Genomic DNA, 20,060 nt, shown 5'->3' with positions numbered 1-20,060 from the left:
TAGGAATAAAGGAGAATTACTTGGCCATCTGAGAAAAGCTAAATCTTGTTAACTCGCTATAAAAGATGTAATAAACAATATTCCTTGCCAATCTGAAAAGGCAAAGAAAAAAAGATAGTCTAGCTGTTTATGAGATCTAACTGCTCCTTTTTCCTCCCTCTCAGAAATCAGTGAAGATTAAAGTAATTGTATCATATAGTACTCTTATGCCAGAGAAGCTCAAAAATAAAACGATCACAATCCAGATGGAATAAAGGGTATTTTCTAGGTTGACGACCAGAATGATTCATATGTCAAAGGCCAATCATATATATGTACTCTCTGAGGGATTATCAAGTCAATTTCTTAGAGATGCAAGTTCCATTCCCTGACCTTAGGAAACAGAGCAGTGCTGAGGAGATCAATCAGGAAGGCAAGGGAAATTACTCATGTTTGAGAACACAAAGATATAAAAATCATAATGAAAATGACAGTGCCAATCAATGAAGAATGAAAATACTTGCTATGTACTATTTTTTATTCTCCAGTTTGCAGAAAAACACCAGATCCAAGAAATAACATGTAAGACATTAATGAAGAAACTTTGACATTGGAAGCCAAATATATCCCCACATTATTTTCCACTTATGTGTACACTAATTGCTGGAGTATCATTCACATGTGAGCAACTATCAAAGCTTCACAAATATTGACTACAGTGTCAATGAATGCTCAGTGAGGCAGACCTAACTCTATCAGGAGCATGCCATGTGATCTGGACAACACATACTGCCCCACTCTCGCGGCCACGAAAATGGTAGAGGAAATGGGGGCAATAAGAGTGTATCTAGAATCTTTATAGCATCATAACTTTAGTCATTGATAGCAAGGCCTGCACTCCTTAAGTTTCTTGATGGCAAACAGTGGCTCTGTATTTTATATTACTGATCAGAAGATCAGTAATAGGATCTTACTAGAACCAGAAGAACCAAACTTTTACATAGGTAAAATGGGTGGGTAGGCTACCTCAGTACTTTAAGGGATGGTGACAATATCTTATTTTTGACAGCTAGGTCAGAAAGCTAATAAAAACACACAAAGTCTCCACAACAAGGGCTGCAGCCCCAGATGGCCCCAGATAATCCATCTGTTAGTTGTGAAAGGTCACCTAAAGAAGGCTATTGGTATATTTTTGTTTACCAGGTTAGCTAGTTAACATTTGGATCCTTAGGGAACAAGATGATTCAAGGTGTTAAGCTCTACTTTGTGTTCTAAACATGAGTAATTTCCATTGCTTTCTTGATTGATCCCATTAGCATTGCCCTGTTTTCTAGAGTTATGTTTTGAAACATGGTAGATGGCCAACAAATTTCGTTGTATGAATGGGTGAATGGAAATAAAAACCACAGCTGAAATGGAGATGTGCAGAAGGGGAGCAGGAACAAAACTTTATTAAAGAAGATGTGAGTAGATAATCTACTCTATACATTTTTTAAAATTTATTTTTTTGCATTTAAATATCACTTGTCTTTTTGAAAAATACGATGTCAGTATCTGTTATTTCACTTGATCCTCACCATGTCTCCTGGAGGTCTGCACAGAGACTCAGGCATAGAGAGCACATACAGCTCAACTCAGGCCACACATCCAGTAAACCGCAGAGTGGGACTGGGAACCTAATCTTTATTCACCCCTCTATGCATGCCACCAATGTCAGCCCATAAATAGGGAAACTCTATTAACACAGGAACTCATTAAAATCATGTTTACACTTTTATTAACTTAAAATCATATTTATTTAACTAGATGTCTCATTAGTTTATTGGAGTCATTACTGTCTGTCAGTCAGAGAGAGGAAATGAATGAATATTCTTCACAACAGAAGAACAAGCAGGACTGTAATTAATGACTTTGCTAATAACAGCCTTGTGTTTGTGCACACTGATTTTCAGATATGGAATACAACACTTAGAACCTCTGGGGAACAATGTTCTTCTCTTTCATTTACCAAGAACAAATCTACTAATAGTTATTAACAATACAGTGTTTAAAAGGTTTTATTTCTAATAATCTCTTACATATGGATGGATGTTCCTGCAATGTTAATTACCTAATTGACTTTGAATCATTCATGCTGCCAAAGTTTTGCATTTATCTCATTCAGATGGTAAAAGTAGATACATCAAAGTACTTCCTATACATAAATGCCTCAAGTGGAGGTGGCATTTGCACTGGGCTCATGAAATAAAAGTAAGATATCAACAGGAAGTTCCAATGTAGAGGAGATGAAAGATGAAGGAAACATCAAGAGGAAGACAGTTGGAGAAGGTGGCATACTTGTGAAAGCATTAGAGAAAAGACCTAAATAGAGTTTTAATATCAGGCTTTGGAAAGTCATAGGTGCTTTGTCATCATAGCAAATATCCAAATACTTAAAGCCATACATAACTGCCCAAGAATTTTGTCTCCATTTGTGTTTGGTCACAGACACAGATTTACTACTATGTGCTATTCTAATTAATGTGCTCAAAGACACTTTTTATTGAAATGAACACTTTCCGTTGTCATACAACCCTGAGGAGAATGCTATTTTAGGAGATTTTATTTTTGTTGTTGACACCAGTTTCTTCAACCGAAAGGAAAAAATTAAAAAAAATATTTAATTTTGTCTCATAGCTGGATAGCAGCAGAAAGGCCACGTTGCTGGAATGTCGTGATGGGAGCTATATCATTCGCCTATGTGAGTTTGGGGTATTAGGCTTTCTGAGCCATGGGTCCTATTGCCAGTAAACTGGGGCTACTGGTAGCTATCAACTCGCCTACTTGGAGGAATACACGTGACAATGTATATGACAAGGCTTTGGAAGCTAAAAAGTGCTATGACATTGTGAGCAGTTTTCTACGTGAAGCTTATAAACAAAGACTGAAAAACAATAAGGTTAAGAACTTATGATTATTTTGTCTTTACTTTTCATATTTCTAGTGCTTCCTCCATCAGTGAAGGAAAGTGGGAATGACTGCCTGCTAAATGCTGCTTGATGGTGAAAATACAATGCTAAAACATTTCATTGGTTCATGTATTTTTATTTTTTATTTTTTAAAATATCAGTTCATGTATTGGGGAAAAAAAGACTAATCAAGATAGTTGTTTGGATCTTTTATAAAACCAGTGTCTTTAAAAATATTACATATTTGGGTGTGTGTGTACTTGTGTACTATGCAAAAATAATGCTTTGTTCTAGCCTAGAGGACTGATAGAACTAGCTGGGAATTTTCTTTCCTAAGAAGTTGTAACTTTTATATGCATTTGTCCTATAACCTGTCTGTCATCTTGACCTAGCTTAATTATCTTTCTAAACAAAATCGTCTGTAGTTAAAAGTAATTAGAATTATGTGAAATTGACTAAGGAGGTACAACTGTATTTTCATTCATTTACACAAAGCTTTATTGAGAAGTGTCAACAAAATTAAGATTTTGAAGATCATGTTAAACTCTTCAGTAAATATCACATGTCTGTATGTCTAAGGATTTGGATACATGTTGCATTTGAAATACCTTAAACATTTCTAATAAACAAGTCAGCTTACATTCTTAACTATAATTTTGATTTTAGGAGTTTCTGGGCCTCCCAGAAGAACTGCACTTCTAAGAAATAAAGGCCAGGGTCTCACGTGGCCAAAAAGAATTAGTCATGTTAGTTAAATGATTTGAATAATTCATCAAATGCTAAAGAAAGCAGATCTATCAAATTTATTATTTGTGGTTATTTGATTCAAATTTTCAACCAATGATAGATGGAAATTTTCACTTTTCAAGCTTTCTGAAAAGTGAAGAATTTTTTTGAGGTTCAAAGGTCACCCAAAAACTGAGTTTGAAAAAAGCTTGAAAAAATTATCCTTCTAGTCCATGTCAACCCTTGCTCATCTCTTAGCACCACGTAAGGTAGATTTGAGAGCACAGAAGGAAGAAAGTTCCATTTTCTCATCACAGAGCAAGTAAGAGCATCAACTTGCAAAGCTATCCAATGGAACTTTCTGTAATGATGGAAATGGTCAATTTCTGCACTGTCTAATACAGTAGTCACAAACCACATGTGACTACTGAGCACTTAAATTGTGGTTATTATCACAAAGGAGCCAAATTTTTAATTTTAAATAGCCACATGTGTTTAGTATCCACTGTGTTGGGCAGTGCAGCTTTACATTTTAGTCATATTTTCCTGGAGCAAGAATCAGGAAGTGCCATGCCCCAATCAGATAAATATACTCCTTTTAATAACTTGTGGAGTCAGGCTGTTGCCTTTTACTCAGGTCTCATAATATCAGAGGTTCACGTTTCTTTATACTTGCACTGGTACTGCCCATCACTCCTAGGAAGACGTGTATACAACTTTGCCTCATTACCCACTGCATTTCTCTTGATTAAAGTTGGTTGCTATGGGATTTCTATTCTCCTAAGACTGCTCTTTCCTCCTAATATAAATGCAGCCTAAGAGTAGGTAGTAGCAAGAGTATCCTATATTATCTTTTGGGAGGAATAATTATGATAGTCATGAGGAAAGAAATGATTAATCTAATTTGGAAAATCTTTAAATGTAATACATCTTTAAGTAGATCGTTTGTGTGGTCCCAGAATTATAGCTAAATCCAAGATTAAAATATTCAACATGAAACATTCTACATTCTAAATAAGCTTACTAGAATTAGAGCCACATGCCCTTTATCTAAGATGGAAGAATTACTAAGAGACAGCAGAATCACCACCAACTACCATTCCACATCTGACTGCCAAGTTAATATAAGAAAAGGACTAGAAATGAGAGAGGGTTTTCTTGGACTGAGATCTTTTGAGGAACATGTTCAGGAAGACAATCAATTCCCTTTCCTCCCTGTAGGTTAGAGGAAGGGAAATATCTTCCCTTCCTGAAGCCAAATGAGGGAGGCTCCAAGAGTATCATTCATAAAACTTTGAGTTCCTGCCAAGGAGCGACTAGTGTCTTATTCTCTGACTGGATGCTTGCTAAATTAAGCAAATCAGTGATCCTGTCCTGATAGTGTAGCTAGAGTAGTAAGTGATTAAGGAGGTCTTGCAAGAATTTGACTTTTGCCATCTCAAGTATTGGGCCTGCCTATAAGAACATAGAAAATGGTGCCCACTTCTGATAAACAGACTTAGAAATCGGACTGCCTGCTAGACTCAATCATGGAGGTGGCTTTGCAGTGGTGTGGTGTGCATGGAAGAACATGAGGGTGACACCCACTCCACTGCAGTCTCTTCATCCCTGGAAGGATGCAGAAAAGGACCCCTGGATTCCTCATGGCGCTCTGCATGTTGAAAGTCCAGTTGGCTGTGGGCAAAGAATGGGCTGCTCTATCCAAAAGAGGTGTTACTGTTGTGTATCACCGATGGGGTAACTGGAGACACAGCTACCTCTCTGAGACGGTCCTCACCAATGGAGCAAGTCAGGAAGTTGAACACTACTCTAAGAAAACCATGCATGTTGCTTATATGGAGATTATTACATCACCTGAAGCTCTAGCAGTAGACAGAACCAGGCTAATCCAGAGCAATGCCACAGACATCACTATCTTCACGTGTCTAGATGGAGATCTCTGCCATCTCTATTCTTTTCTCTTTCCCTGAAGAACTGAAGGCTGTGGGCCCAGAAGTGCTAAAAGAAAAAGGAACCTTACAGAATCCTCTTCTCTTCCACTTCTCACAGCTAAGAATTATAGATCTAGTCTCCAAAAGGGAAGAGAAATAGGTTGAAATCAAATGTAAGATTAAAATTTTATGCTAAAGTGGACCAAGTGGTTGGATAAAAATAGAATCCACCCAGTATACCATTAAGAAGCAGGAAAGCTTTTAATAAAGTATAGCCAAAAGTAGTGACAGGAAGAAAAAAACAAAACATAATATGTTTCATGTTTATACTCTCAAGTTGAGACCACTCAATTATATAAGAAATATGGACGCACCTCTTTGTTTATGTCTTTTACTCCACTTTTAACAGCACTCAGTCTGGATCTACCTTAGTAAATAACTGTTTCCAGACCATATCACAAATTTTGAAGCAGAACCCTCTAATCTTTTTGTGCACTTTTCTAAAAAGGTTTTTCAATAAGGCAAGGAGGCAGGATGGATGATGGAGACCCCATAAATTTTATTTCTCCATTTGTTAAAACTTGTCTCACTGCTGCTGAAACAAACAGTTGATGGGGAAAACAGTAACAGTTTCAAGTTTTATCGAAAGGGTAGCTGCATCTAAGCCTTTGAAAGCAGCAGTCCCCAACCTTTTTGGGGACCGGTTTCATGGAAGACGATTTTTCCACGGACCGGGGGTGGAGAGGATGGTTTCAGGATGATTCAAACACATTCCATTTATTGTGCAGTCAAACCTCTCTGCTAGTGATAAACTGTATTTGCAGCTGCTCCCCAGTGCTAGCATCACCACTTCAGCTCCACCTCAGATCACCAGGCATTAGATTATCATAAGGAGTGCACAACTTAAATCCCTCGCGTGCACTGTTTACAGTAGAGTTTGCGCTCCTATGAGAATCTAATGCTGCTACTGATCCGACAGGAGGCAGAGCTCAGGTGGTGATGCGAGCAATGGGGAGCAGCTGTAAATACAGATGAAGCTTCGCTCCCTTGCCTGCCACTCACTTCCTGCTGTGTAGCCTGGTTCCTAACAGGCCATGGACTGGTACTGGTCCATGGCCCGGGGGCTGGGGACTGCAGCTTTAAAGCATTGCCCTGGCTCTAAATATTCCTGGAAGGCCCCTCTGTAAACTACATCTGGTACTTCCTTTACACTAACCTCAATGGTGTTAAATCTTATCTTCTAAGGTAATTATGATTTTTAGAGTTAGCTTAAACTCAATCTCATACATTTTTTCATGTGTTAGATATCAATCACAGTGTTAAATCCTGAAGAGAGAACATGTTATACTAGGAAAAATATCTAGGCTTTGGCATCAAACATGGATTCGAATCCAGGCTATAGGCTTTATTGGCAATGTAGTCTTGAGAAAGCTCCTTAGCATCTTTGAGCATCCACTCATTCCTCAAGTGGAAATACTACTTCATAATTTATTGAGAGAATTTAATGATATATGATTTGTAAAGCATATAATATCTGGGGTTCAGAAAACATCCAAATGTTACCCATTGTTAAGATAAAAAGATTATTATGACATGGCTCCTAAACTTAAAGCCTAGTTGTGGACACATATAAAGATAATTACAATAAAATGTAATGAGTAATCTCAGATATGAGCAGATTGCTATGGCAATAAAGAGGTGGATGACTGACTTTTCTTGGGAAGCTGTAGCAGTGATATTTGAGCTGAAGCTTGCAGGAGGAATTCTTCAGGTATAAAAAGTGTTGGACACAGAGCAATCCAAGCATAGTCTAAGGCAAATGCAGAGAAGTATGAAATGTTCTGTGTATTTGGAGGGTGGAGAGAGGTGAAGTGTGACTGGAGCATATGGTATGTAGGGGGGAATTCCAGGAAATGTTGCTGGAAAAGCAGTTGGGGCCAAAATGTGAAGGGCCATCAATATTTTGCTAAAGGGCTTGGCATTTATCCAGCAAAGGACGAGGATCTGCAATGGGGATCCAGCAGAGGTTTTTAGCTGGGCAGTGAAATCAGTGGATTTGTTTTTCAGGAAATATTTCCCTGGCATCAGAGGGCTGATGAATTAGAGTCCAGAGAAATGAGCGTCAAGACTTACAGCAACAGCCTTCTCACTGGGCTCCCTGCCACCATTTTAGACACGCTGGAGTTGAGGTGCCTGCAGGACATCTAGTGCAAACCACACTCACAAAGCTAACCAGAGGGAAGTCCCACTCACGGCCAGATAAATTACAGGGTAATTATTTCCACTGCAGAAACAGTCTTTGCTTTACAAAAGGATTCATTTTAGGATCCAAGGATTCCTTTAAATAGCAAGTTTCTTAGTGCATTTAGGCATCCTTTTACAGCTCATTAGCTATTTGATAGAAGCGGAGGAAGTCAAGAAAATCTGAAAGATATACTTTCAAGAGTTCTTATTAAAAATCCTCATGGAATGAACATTAAATATGTTTGAAGTTACTGTTTATCAGTGGGAAAAGAAATTTGATTTTATAGTGTTTAGATGTAATTTTAGAAACTAAAATAAGGAGAATGTGCATTATGATATTCTACAGAGTACATTCCACAAATTTCAACCAGCATAGCTCAAAACTATATTGGGAATAAGTGTGACAATATGAATAGTCAGGTTAATAGAGAGAGCTAGAAATATAGCTGTTAAGTCTCTGAACAAGAACCTTTATTATCTTTAAATCTGATTGTCATACATAGTTTTATGTTAACTGCTTTTCTCTGTCCACAATTTGTCATCAGATGAATTCTGTCCTTTGCTACATAGATTAAAGAAAAAGTTTGAATTTGGATGTTATATATACCAAATTATGAAACAAAAACTATTTTAATATAATGAAATTTAGCCAATATGAATCTTCTTGTGAATAGATTTTTTTTCCTAAAGATTTATTATTTGTATCAACAGGATCATTTCTAGAATACAAGTAAATGTTGAAGAATTTCAATTTTAAAACAAAACAAACAAAAGCACTGTTGGGAATCTTCTTTGAGGAATTCTTTCAGAGTATGTTTTGAACTATCCTTACTGGGAGTAAATCCTTTGTGGTGAATTTACTTTTTCACAATAGACAAATTTCATTTTGAGCCAAATGCTTTATCAGTTGTCATGTGGCGGGTATCTAACTTAGCTATTGTCTATGAGTGTCACATTGTGCACACATAAATTATAAGTGTACAGCGTGCCTTATAAATTAGCTTACATTGAACTAATTCAGAAAATTCCCTATTGATAAAGAAAAGACATGTGGCATAAACTGGAAGTTGCCTTTCAGCATTAATTCTTATTTTCTTATGTATCTGATAACAAAACACATATTTTTCTACAGATACATTACTGAAAAAAATAAGGTCACATTTACTGGCCTTCCTTGCAGCTATATGTGGTCATCTGACTAAATTTGGGCTAATATGACATAAACAGAAGTATATTATGGGACTTTCAGAAAGGCTAATTTAAATAAGCTGAATTGGTCAAAAGAAAACATTTTGTTCTTCCCTTTTTCTTCTAGCTGTTGTCATCATTATCATCATTATCATCGTCATGATCATCATGGAATATGAATATAATGGCTAGAATCCCAGCAGCCATCTTGAATTAAGAGATGATGAAACTGATCACTGAGGATGGAAAAGTGGAAAATCAGATACCTGGGTCTCCAGTGTCTTCTGGAAATTTTTTGATATTTATGAACTACAGATCTTAGTCCTCTTTTGTGTAACAGAAATAAGCTTCTATACTATTTAAACCACTAGTATTATGAATTTTTGCTGTTATATTAAAGTAAAAATTAATCTTCATTGACAAAGCTTCTATCAAAAGAGAATGTATTCTTGCCTACATAAATTATCAGGGTAACAATGCACGAGACAAGTTAAGAAAAAATGTTTTATTCTGAATTTTCTAGCTTGGCAGATAATGATGATGTGAATAAGAATATCCCCTCATGTGAGTACAAGATTTTAGAGATAGGAATTTTGACATTCATGGCCACATTTAATCCTTGATGGAATTCTGTGATAAAGCAGCAAGACTTCCATTTCCCATATAAACACATAATGAAATTAAGGCTCAGTGATCTGCCCAAGGTCAAAAAATGCAATTGATGGAGTTAGATATCAAACCTTTTGACTTAAAATTTATGACTTTCCTCCTGATAACTTGTAGGTTATATGCGTGAAAATTAGTGATACTGTTGTACACCATTTATTACCTGACTCACTTATATGCTCCTTTGTTTAAAAAAAAGAAACAAAAAAAGGATTTGGCTTTAGTATTTTTCCACTGGGCTTTGTTTTTGCCATGTTGGAGTAAAGTGACTAGATTTATCTTCCCAACTTAAAGGACCAAAAATCATACTATATACATGAAACAATAATTTTCAGACATTGGAAAACATGCAGGGAACAACTGTGATCCTTGAGAGAAGGGAAAAAACATGGTGAGCACTTCCCCAGAAGGAAATTTCTAGGAAGCACAGAAGGGAAGAACCTAAACAGCCCAGGAGACTCTCTGACTTGAGGAAATGGAAATTGGAGATCAGAAAGCCAAAGTGGCTAGAATTTGGGGGACAGAGTACTGGAGAAAAAGAAGAAAACTCTAACTTTCTGCAGGGACTCCTAAGTATTTGGATGAATACTGACCTGCACTATGTGTTAGAGAAAACTACCCAAGGCTGTGGAAAAATCCACTAAAAAACAGAAAAAGCCCAATAATTCTTGGAGCTCACACAAAGCTGGGAGTCATTCATGTCCCCATAAGAGTAGAAAGACCTGGTAATTATTGGGGCTTTAAGTAGAGCTCTAAAAAGGGTATTTCCATGTATACCTTTCTGTTAATAAAATTCTAGAAAAGTCAATATAGAGTGGACAGAAAACAGATTTAAGAGTAGACAATTGCATAATCACCTAGGATTTTTTGAAGTTGAACATAAATGACAATTGCATTACTGCTTGACCTCAGTATCTATCATGGAGTTAAATGAATTACATTTCTACGTGTTAGGGTATAGCAAGGAGGAGAGTTAAAATCTCTATCTTCATGGAGTTTATATCATAACAGAGAATAGAAAGGAGACAATAAACGTGATATGTATTATACTGGAAAAATAGATGCTATTAAAAATATGACTGGGGTAAGGTATTATGTGTGTGGGAGGGATATGGAAATTTTAATAGGTTCATACATTCATCAAAGTAGATGGGACCAAAGACCAATGATGAGGGTGACTGGAGAGAAATAAGGAAAGAGGACAGAGGAGGTCAGAAATGTAGTAATGGATTAGATCCTGTAAAGCCATTGGAAAGATTTTGCCTTTAGTGAAAAGAGGAGCGATTGCAGGGTTTAAAGCAGATGTACAACATCATGTGTCATCCATTTTGAAAGGATATTCTGGTTGCTGTTTGGATTATGCCCCAAGGGAGCAATGGTAGAAGCCAAAAGACCAGTTAGGAGGCTACTGCATTACTCCACGGGAGAAATGCTGACGGCTTAGATTGCAGCGGAAACTGTGGACAAGGTGAGAGAAGTAGTCAGATTATACATATATTTGAAAAAATACAACCACAAAAATTTCCTAACAGATTATATGTGGGATATGAAAGAAGACAGGAGTCAGAATGATTTTGAGACTTTTGTTGTGGTTTGTGTTAAGCACCCGGAAGGGTAGAGTTGCCATTAACTACACAAGAGAACACATTGGATTGAGTGCATCTGAGGTAAAAGATCAGTTGTGGACATGCAAAGTTTAGTGTGTGATACCACAACATCTTTTTTAAAAATAAATTTTAAAGAAAGTATAAGATTTGCTGCATGGTAATTTCTAAATGCTTTAAAAAAGTCACAACACAAAATCTTTTTCCTTCCAAAGAACATAATAAACCCTACATAATTGTGTATTTTAGAAGAAATAGGAAAACACAAAAGTTTAGACTCTTGCTAAAAGTGAAGTCTCTCCCACATTAAATACAGGAACATTAAACGGCCTACAGCATTCCCCCAAATAGCCTATCCCACAACTCCAGCAACATGCATTTGCAATTTAACTTCTGTTTTGCCTGACTTATTTGCAAATGTATGCTCTCTGTGTCCCACTACTGTCATTTAGGTAGACTTGCACAGCAGGGTTCACCTTTGAATACTGAGATCTCCAAGAAGTTGATGCTCTTCGTATCACTTATGTGGCTACAAACTGCAGGGTTGTTGTCATGAATAACTTATTCTTTTATAAACAATAAAAACAGGAAGGTTATATAGTCAACATTTTTTAGAGCAAGAAACAAATACATTGATCATGTACACTGACACTGTCATTTTGCAGATGTGAAAACTGAGGACTGGAGCAGGGAAGGGATTTGCCACAAAATGTCAAGGTCTCATTTAGTTCAGTTGAAAAAAATAACTTGTATTTAACTGTGCTATATAAAAATGATGTGGGGAGAAGAATGATTAAGTTCAAATAACTTGCTATTTTGAAGATGACAAGAAATAGTTTTTGCTGCTGTCTGCCTGCCCCCTCTACCCTGCTGCTTAAAATGCAATAAAATGGGCCAGTAATGTACAGTACAATTTGCATAGCCAAATTGAAGGTTTTTGCTCCTGACTGTTAAACTCAAAGGTCACATTTAATACCAACCTTTTACCCTGCCTGGATTCAAAGCAGTTTCAGGATTTGTCATTTAAAAGTCACAAATAATGGGCCTCCTTTTGTGGCATCCTAGAGACTGATAATCCTTCCTTTCATATTTTCTTTTCAACATTAAAATTCATAAAAATGTGGAGTTTTTAAAAAAGAAGCAAAAAGATAGCGTGGTAATTTCTGTTAATGATTTCAAAAGCTAGTACTTGAGCTTTGGTGGCGATAAGATGGTTAGTATCAGTGATGTGTCATAGAAAGAAAAATACACACAAAAACAAATGCCCCATCTGCAGTGGCAACTGCTCTTGTCAGAGCTTTCTGTCTTGTACCAGTCCCAGAAGCACAATGGTGCCAACAGTTTTTGTTCCATGTTCTTCCTCCAGCATAACTTGTCAGGATATGATGCACCAATTATTGATCAATGTCGAAAGTTCTGCATGAGAGAGGTCCACATAAGGTAAGAATGTGCTTACCCTCCTAGGCAAGGAAATGCTGCATGCTGTCCCTCTCCCTTCTTCCTCCTAAATCCAAGTGTCCCAGTGAGCCGGAGCCAGAGGAGCTGAAGGCTAAGGACAACATCAGCCTATTTTTAAGTCCTGGTTATCTGGAAGTGTGTCTCCTACTCTCTTTTTGGAAGCAGCATTTGTAGTCACTGAGAACTCTGAATAAAGAAATATGGGAATCACCCTTTTCAGAGGGAACACCTTCCACAGGTTTGAAACTCCACATCCAATAAGAATGTCTCCAGACATGAATTAAACTTACAATTTACAAATGTTCATCTCCTTTTGTTTTCTCATTTATAAGGATGGATTTCAATTCATTTGCACAGCCATTTTCAGGGTAACTGTTATGATGCCACTTTGCAATGAGACACTTACAGTTTCAGTAAGTCAAGTGATTGCCCAGCTTGGAAGGGACGGGACCAGTCCATAGGTCCAATCTAGCTCTCTTTTTACCATATTTTAACTGCCTGATCTAAGGAAGTTACAATATCTATTAGTACAAGATTTCATGTTACAAAGAGTTGATTTATCAAATATGGCAAGAGTAAGAACTGCATCTCTATGTGGCTCAACAGATAGAACACAGCTCACACTGCAAGGAAGCCTTGTGATATAGCTAAACCGTCCCTTATGTAATATGACTATGGGGCCTCTCAGTAGATTGGATCTTCGTGGCCAGTTTATTATAAGGCAGCCTGAAGTTTCACTGATTGTTGTGGAAGCTGTGGCCATGTGCCTGTGAGCGAGCTCAGCCCGGTCTGCAAGAATTGAGCCCAAGGTTGAGGGACTTCCTGCAGTGGCAGGGCAGACAAACCCAAGTCCAGGAAAGGGAGTGGTAGGTTTCCTTTAACAATTACTGTCCTCCCTGCGTGTCAATGTAATTTACGAATATTACGACGCATGTTACTAGAGTGCCAAACTCTTCATTAGGCCACTTCTCAATCCACAGGATGCCTTTTCTTCAGGAGACAGGCTCGCTAACATTTACCAAGCACGCAGGATTGTGCGTCATGCTTCACAAACATTTCCGAATTCACTTGTTTATTCTTCACAATAACCATGTGAGACCAACGCTCCAGTTTACTGATGAGGAAATTAAGGGTCAGAAAAGGCAAGACATTTTCTCAAGATTTCTTATTTTATAAGTGAGAGAACCAGAAACAAATCTAGAAACGACCATTAAAAATAACAGTGAATCTTTGAGTAAGCACAGTAACTTTTCTTCCACAAATCTCATTGTGTTTTACTTCTTTTATTAACAAATGCTCTCTTGGGGAGAGGAAATGATGCTGTCAAATATTTTTGCTAAAGGAAGATCTGGAATGAGCGGGAGTGACACACAGGGCAACACCATCAGACACTCCACATATGTCTATGACAATAGCAGAAACAGGAGCTTCAGGCCAGCCATATTTTCCTGTGCTTCAGGACAGTCATATAACATTTAGTTATTATGATTAAGCAACTTACACAAGAGTGAAAGCCAACATAGAGAAAAGGAGTTGGTAAATGCAGCTTGCAGCTGGGTCAATGGCCAACAGTTGTCAACATTAGGATGAAGCTAAATAACATGGACATCTATGATCACATAAGAACATCTGCAAAAGATTGATTTTAGGATCTTTCATTCTGTAAAGAATAATATTTGCCAACTTTAATTTAGTTACAATTGTTTTTGACACTGTCACATGTACCTCAGATCCCTCCTCAGGAATGTAGAACTTATTCCTCAGCTGCTCAGAGCAGTGCTGGCAGAAATTCCTCATGCTTTCAGCTCCCCAAAAGGTCTGCTTAAGACAGCTGCCTTACCCAAGGTCACAGCCCTTTCAGTGAACAATGACTAATCAACCCGCAGGTATAGAGGCTCCTCCTGCTCACCCTAACTCAGAAGGACTCTTAAATTGTCATTCGATCTTCAGGACACCCTGTGGAATTAAATGGCTGAATCCTCCCATCAAAACTTCATCTTAACAGCTCCCTCTGCTCAACCTTGCTTTCTTGGCTTCCTTTTCTTGGTTTTTCCATTGAGGGTGCTCACACCACTTTAATTCTCTAATAACCCCCACACCCCATCCCTACGCACTAATCTCCATCTCAGAGTCTGTTTTTCAGAGCCAATGATGTAGAGAGAGGAGAGGAATACTTGGTGCTCATCCTCTAGCAATTTAAAGAAGCCTTTCTCACCCTCCCTCCACTACTACAAGTCGTTAACCCTGAGCATCATGATTCATGGGTCTCACATAGCAATAGTTCATTGCATGCTTCTGCAATTAAGATTTTACTTACTCATTACCTGTAGCACTGGGCCCAAACCTAAGTGCCTAGTTCACAGTTATATGGGTCTTAAAGGCCAAAAAACTGTAAATTCAACACTATTTAATGCTGTTAGCCCCTCCACAATGCTCTTGTTGACTTTGTATCTATTTTATCTTAGCAGGTCTCCTGTTATGAAGTCCTCACTACTTCCCAGGCAGCCCACAGCCATCTTTGTACAGATTAGATTGCTCTCCTTTATTTCCTCCAAAATCTTTTTTCCCTACAGAAGGAATTCTGCCAATCTTTTCTTGGGGTAGTCACAGAAAACAAAGCCATTTCTTTGATACATTTTCATTTTTTGACTACACAAAATTGGCATTCCAGTTTCCCTGAAAACCTCATCTAACCTCCAGATTTTTTTCAGCCTTTCCTCCCAGCACTTAATTTTAAGGCTCTTTCTTCCCAACTTTGCTGCCCTTCTCTGTATGCAACCCACTTTCTTATGTGCATTTAAATGTTGAATGCAGTCATGATTAATTCATTGTAAAAGCATTTGAGTTTCTCCTATGTACAAGGCACCTCACTAGACCCTAGAAATAGAGCTTACAAACAGCTCAGATGCAACAGTAAATTTAGGAAAATTTACTTTCCTCTCTGAAACTGATTTTCAGACAATTGTTACAAAGACACTGTAGTGTATTGTTATATGCTGTGAAAGAATAACCCTAATTTATTTTCCCTACATAAAATCTATAATTTATCTTCTCCCATTTACATTCCTCCAAGCGATTATTTCTTTTTTTTCCAGGCACAAAGAACTTTTCCCAAACTACTGCAAATCTGATCTTATTGGACAGAGTCATATCTAGCCATTTTTTATCTACCCACCAAGGTAACAGAGGTGGATTCCTTGCCAACCCCTGATCCTCCCTGTTTTACTATCCATTGTCTTTAACAATAAGATGGAAATTGTTTGCCCAGCTCTTAGTTCGAAATTAAAACAGTCCTCTTGCATGAAAAGGAAATGAATTTACACATCATTCTATCAAATGCAACAGATATTGTATAATTTACATATATTTTTCAAACCTTGCTGTCCCTTTAATTAAAAATGTTTTTATACTGTATGATAAACAATACCTCTAAAATACCAGATAATCAGAAACTACTTCTATATGAAATTTCATATAATGAAAGTTATCAACAACTTTTTCTAGACAATAGCAGTCAGAGTAGAAAATAATCTCCAGATAGTTCTCTTGTCCCTTTTTCATTTTATCTTAGAAATCAAATTATTTCATAAAATTTTGGTTTAGAGCTTAAAAGAATCTTCAATTTTGAGGTGAGAAAACTGCGGCCTAGAGAAACGCAGTATGTGTTTATCCTACTACAGAGGTTGTGGAGCAGATATGGATTTAAACTCTGTTTTCCAACCCTGTCACTTCATTTCACAATAATTTTTCTTTGATTGAACTGGGTGATACATATCTCAATAATTGAATATTCAGGGTGTGAGAAGATTAATTCATTGAAGCAGATAATTTGATGCCTCCGTTGTGTTTGTTTTATTTTATAATCTGCGTGGCTAGTAAAGCATGTTTACTGAGTGGTACTTGCTATACATTAAGTGTACAGGAAGACAATGGTTAAGACATCTGCTTTGAATCAAATAAACCTGACTTCAAATCCCTGCTACTCAAGAGCTTCCTGACCCTGGCAAATCACTTAACCACTGTAGGCCTGACTTTCCTTATCCCTAAAAAAGGTATAATAAAAGCACTCCTTCACAGGCTTCTTTTGAGAATAAAATAAGTTAGTGTGTGCAGTGCATATAAAACTGTCTTACACCTTAAGTCATACATGAATGGCTGCTGTTGTTTTTATTGTTACTATTTCTAAACTCAAGAATTACGTTTTCCATGCTTTTCTCAAGTTCAGTATTAATTATCACTCTTTTTACTTGGTACCAGTCAGTTATCAACATCAAGCCAAAGAAAGTAAAAAAGCCTAATTCAGGGAAAGAAGTAGGCACAAGAGTTTGACTCTATTACTGTGGGTAAACGCTGTTAGTGAAAAAAACAAACATAGAAATCAAACAAAACACATGGAGCTATAAAAACATCTGTGGGCATGTCTTAATGACTACCAAATCTCTTTGCCATCATTTTAAAAATGGTTTTATGAATAACTTATAATTAAGCCTCAGCATTTTATTAAGGAAAAGATGTAAAGTCAAATTTGAAGATGTTTTCCTAAATTGCTGTGCTTTAAATAGTTTTGTGACTGTATATAATGTATCTATTTCTTTTAAAATCCTATTTTAGAAGGATCAGTGGCTAATTACTTCTACTAGTAATCCACGACTTGTGATATACTAATGAGTTCTTGTCAATATTCTATGTCAGGAAATTAAATTGTGTTAATAGATCTAAAAAGTGAAATTTATATATAAATGGAAAACACTAAATTTGAGTTATCTTGTGGGAGTGTATTTGTGGCATGTGGGAAACAAATAAGGAGATACTGGTATCTTTTGGTCCAGTTAATCGGGATGATATAATACATGGATGCATATACAACAAGGCAGTTTGATTAAAAATGGGTAAAGGTAGAAAAGATGAAGAGCTTTTTAAAATAACCATTCGATTTGGACAACATCAAACTTTGTGGTTTTTATTTCATTGCTGGATTTTTTCCACATTTATAAAGTTACCGATATATATCTAGACATATGGCCACAATTCAAATGTATCTTCCAGGACCCGGCCCTGCATTTCAGCTGCCTATTGTGACCCTTAGCTAGATGTCGTCCTAGTCAGGTAGCTGGGCTGGCAAACTTGGGAGTCCACGTATTTGTTTATTTGGACAATGCAATGTTATAAAAATTAGAAAAAATTATATAAAAATCTAAATTTTTAATGTCTTAAAAATTTATGGATAGAAATATATTCTCAAAAAGTTCCTTTAAAGGATAAAAAACAATTGGAAACATGATGTTCAATGTTCTAATGGTTTACTGAAGGTGATAATTTGTGAATCCACTCCTTTCCAACTTCAAGGTAGTTCCTCTATTATTATTCTCTTTATCAGCCAAAATGAGACATAAAGAAGTCCTCTGAACATGCATTAGACTTGTATCTTAGAAGTATCTTGCACCAAACATGTGAAAGACAAAGAAGCAAATTAATGCATTTGTGTGACTCTATGAGAAGTTGGTTTAAAGGAAAAAGTATAGTAATGAGATAAGACTGGGTCTCAGCCAAACATGGCAGTTTATATATCTTTGGTGCTATTTGGATTCTATCCAGAACACACAATTATCCAATTCCCTCCTTGTTTGAGTAGGGTGACCTTTTTCCTTTGATAAAGCCTCACAAGGCTAAACTCCTCCCACCCCCCATTCATACATGAGTGGTATTTCTTTTTCTTCTAAACTTTCTCCGTGTTCCAGAGCCATCCCACCTTAAATCCCAAAATTCTTCACATTCCTTTAGTCTCTTTATATGCACGCCATTAATCTGACATATCAGCCAATGGAAAAATGGTAAATAGGTTAAAATGCTGTGCCTACATAGTACTAATTTAATAAGGCCTTACTCAGATGAGAGATACTACTGAGTCTATGGGCACGATGACAGCACAAGGAGGCACTCGGTATCTTTATACTAAAGCACATCTATAAACACCAGTGGTGTTAGAGGAAGGAAGAGATACCAACAGCACAGAAACAAATTGTCTGGGCCTTTAAAACATCATAAAGAGTCCTTCACATTTTGGATGAAGTGACTCACAAAGGCTTAAATGCGGGGCAAATTGAGGGAACTACGTGCATGGATAATATGAAGAAAGAAATATGGTCCAGGTCTTAGACTTCTAAAAGTAAAATGCAATCCACGTCAACAAACATTTACTCATCCATAAAATATGGATGAAAAATATCACAAATATATTTAAGACACCATTCTTGTGTCCAGTGACTGGCAGCGAAAAGGTAGAATATAACAAGCATAAAAACGACAACAGTAATTTAAAAATCAACAAGGTTAAATGTGTGAGGATTTGAAGACACAAAATGAAAACAAAAACAAACAAGGGAAAAAAACCTTTTAGCAAAAGAGACAGGAAGCAGTTGATAGGAATTTGCCTTGTAATTCAAATTCAATTTTGACCAGGTAAAGGGTAGTAAGAAGAGGAAACTGCAGAGCAAAGAGAGAGAACATGGTACTGTGATGTGTACTCAGACGCTAGCCATAAATCTAGACAGAATGTAAGTAAATGGAGAAAGAAAGTGGGAGATGAGACTGGAAAACTTGCTGGAGCCCTACTGATAAGGACACGAATGTGGGGATGAGAACTTAGTACTAACTGGGTAGGTGAAGAAAAACCAATGAAAGCCAGGTTTTTTGTTCTCTTGTGCTCAACAAAGAACCCTGAAATACAACATTCCTAATACTTGCGGACTCCACTAGAGAGACTCAGATAAGGTTCTTTGTCCAAGAACACTTCATTAGAATGTTCGGAGGAGAATCAGTTTCCATTTCGGATGCCTTTGCATCTATTCTGAAGAATATTGTAAATCCTTGGTCAGGATTATTGGATTCTGGATTTACTTTTTCAAAATGAAAATGTTAGAATCCAGAAACTGAAAGGGGAAAAAATAATATTAGTATTTGTTCTTGCACATCAGATTTACCTTGGTCTGGTATGGTGTTCCTTGGGAGATTATAGGGGAATATACCAACTGAATTATAAAAATACTTCTTTCCTCTACACTCAAAGATAATAACAGTGTCTTGGAAAGAGGTTTTATCAATACATGATATGTTTATTGAGTGTGAAACGGAAACATTCCAATGCAATCTTATGAATACATTTGCTGATGTCAAGTCACCCCAATACCACAGGCTGGGAAATGGAAAATCTATTCAGTCAACCAGCCTGGCCATTATTTTCACCAAAGTGAGTGCTCATCCTGGCTCTTTGCAAACACAGGCTGAAACACAACACATTTTTATTATCTTTTCTGCAA

The sequence above is a fragment of the Propithecus coquereli genome, unplaced genomic scaffold (assembly GCF_000956105.1).
Source record: "Propithecus coquereli isolate 6110/MARCELLA unplaced genomic scaffold, Pcoq_1.0 Scaffold10, whole genome shotgun sequence".
In the NCBI taxonomy this organism is placed as follows: domain Eukaryota; kingdom Metazoa; phylum Chordata; class Mammalia; order Primates; family Indriidae; genus Propithecus; species Propithecus coquereli.
This window is presented reverse-complemented; position numbering follows the sequence as displayed.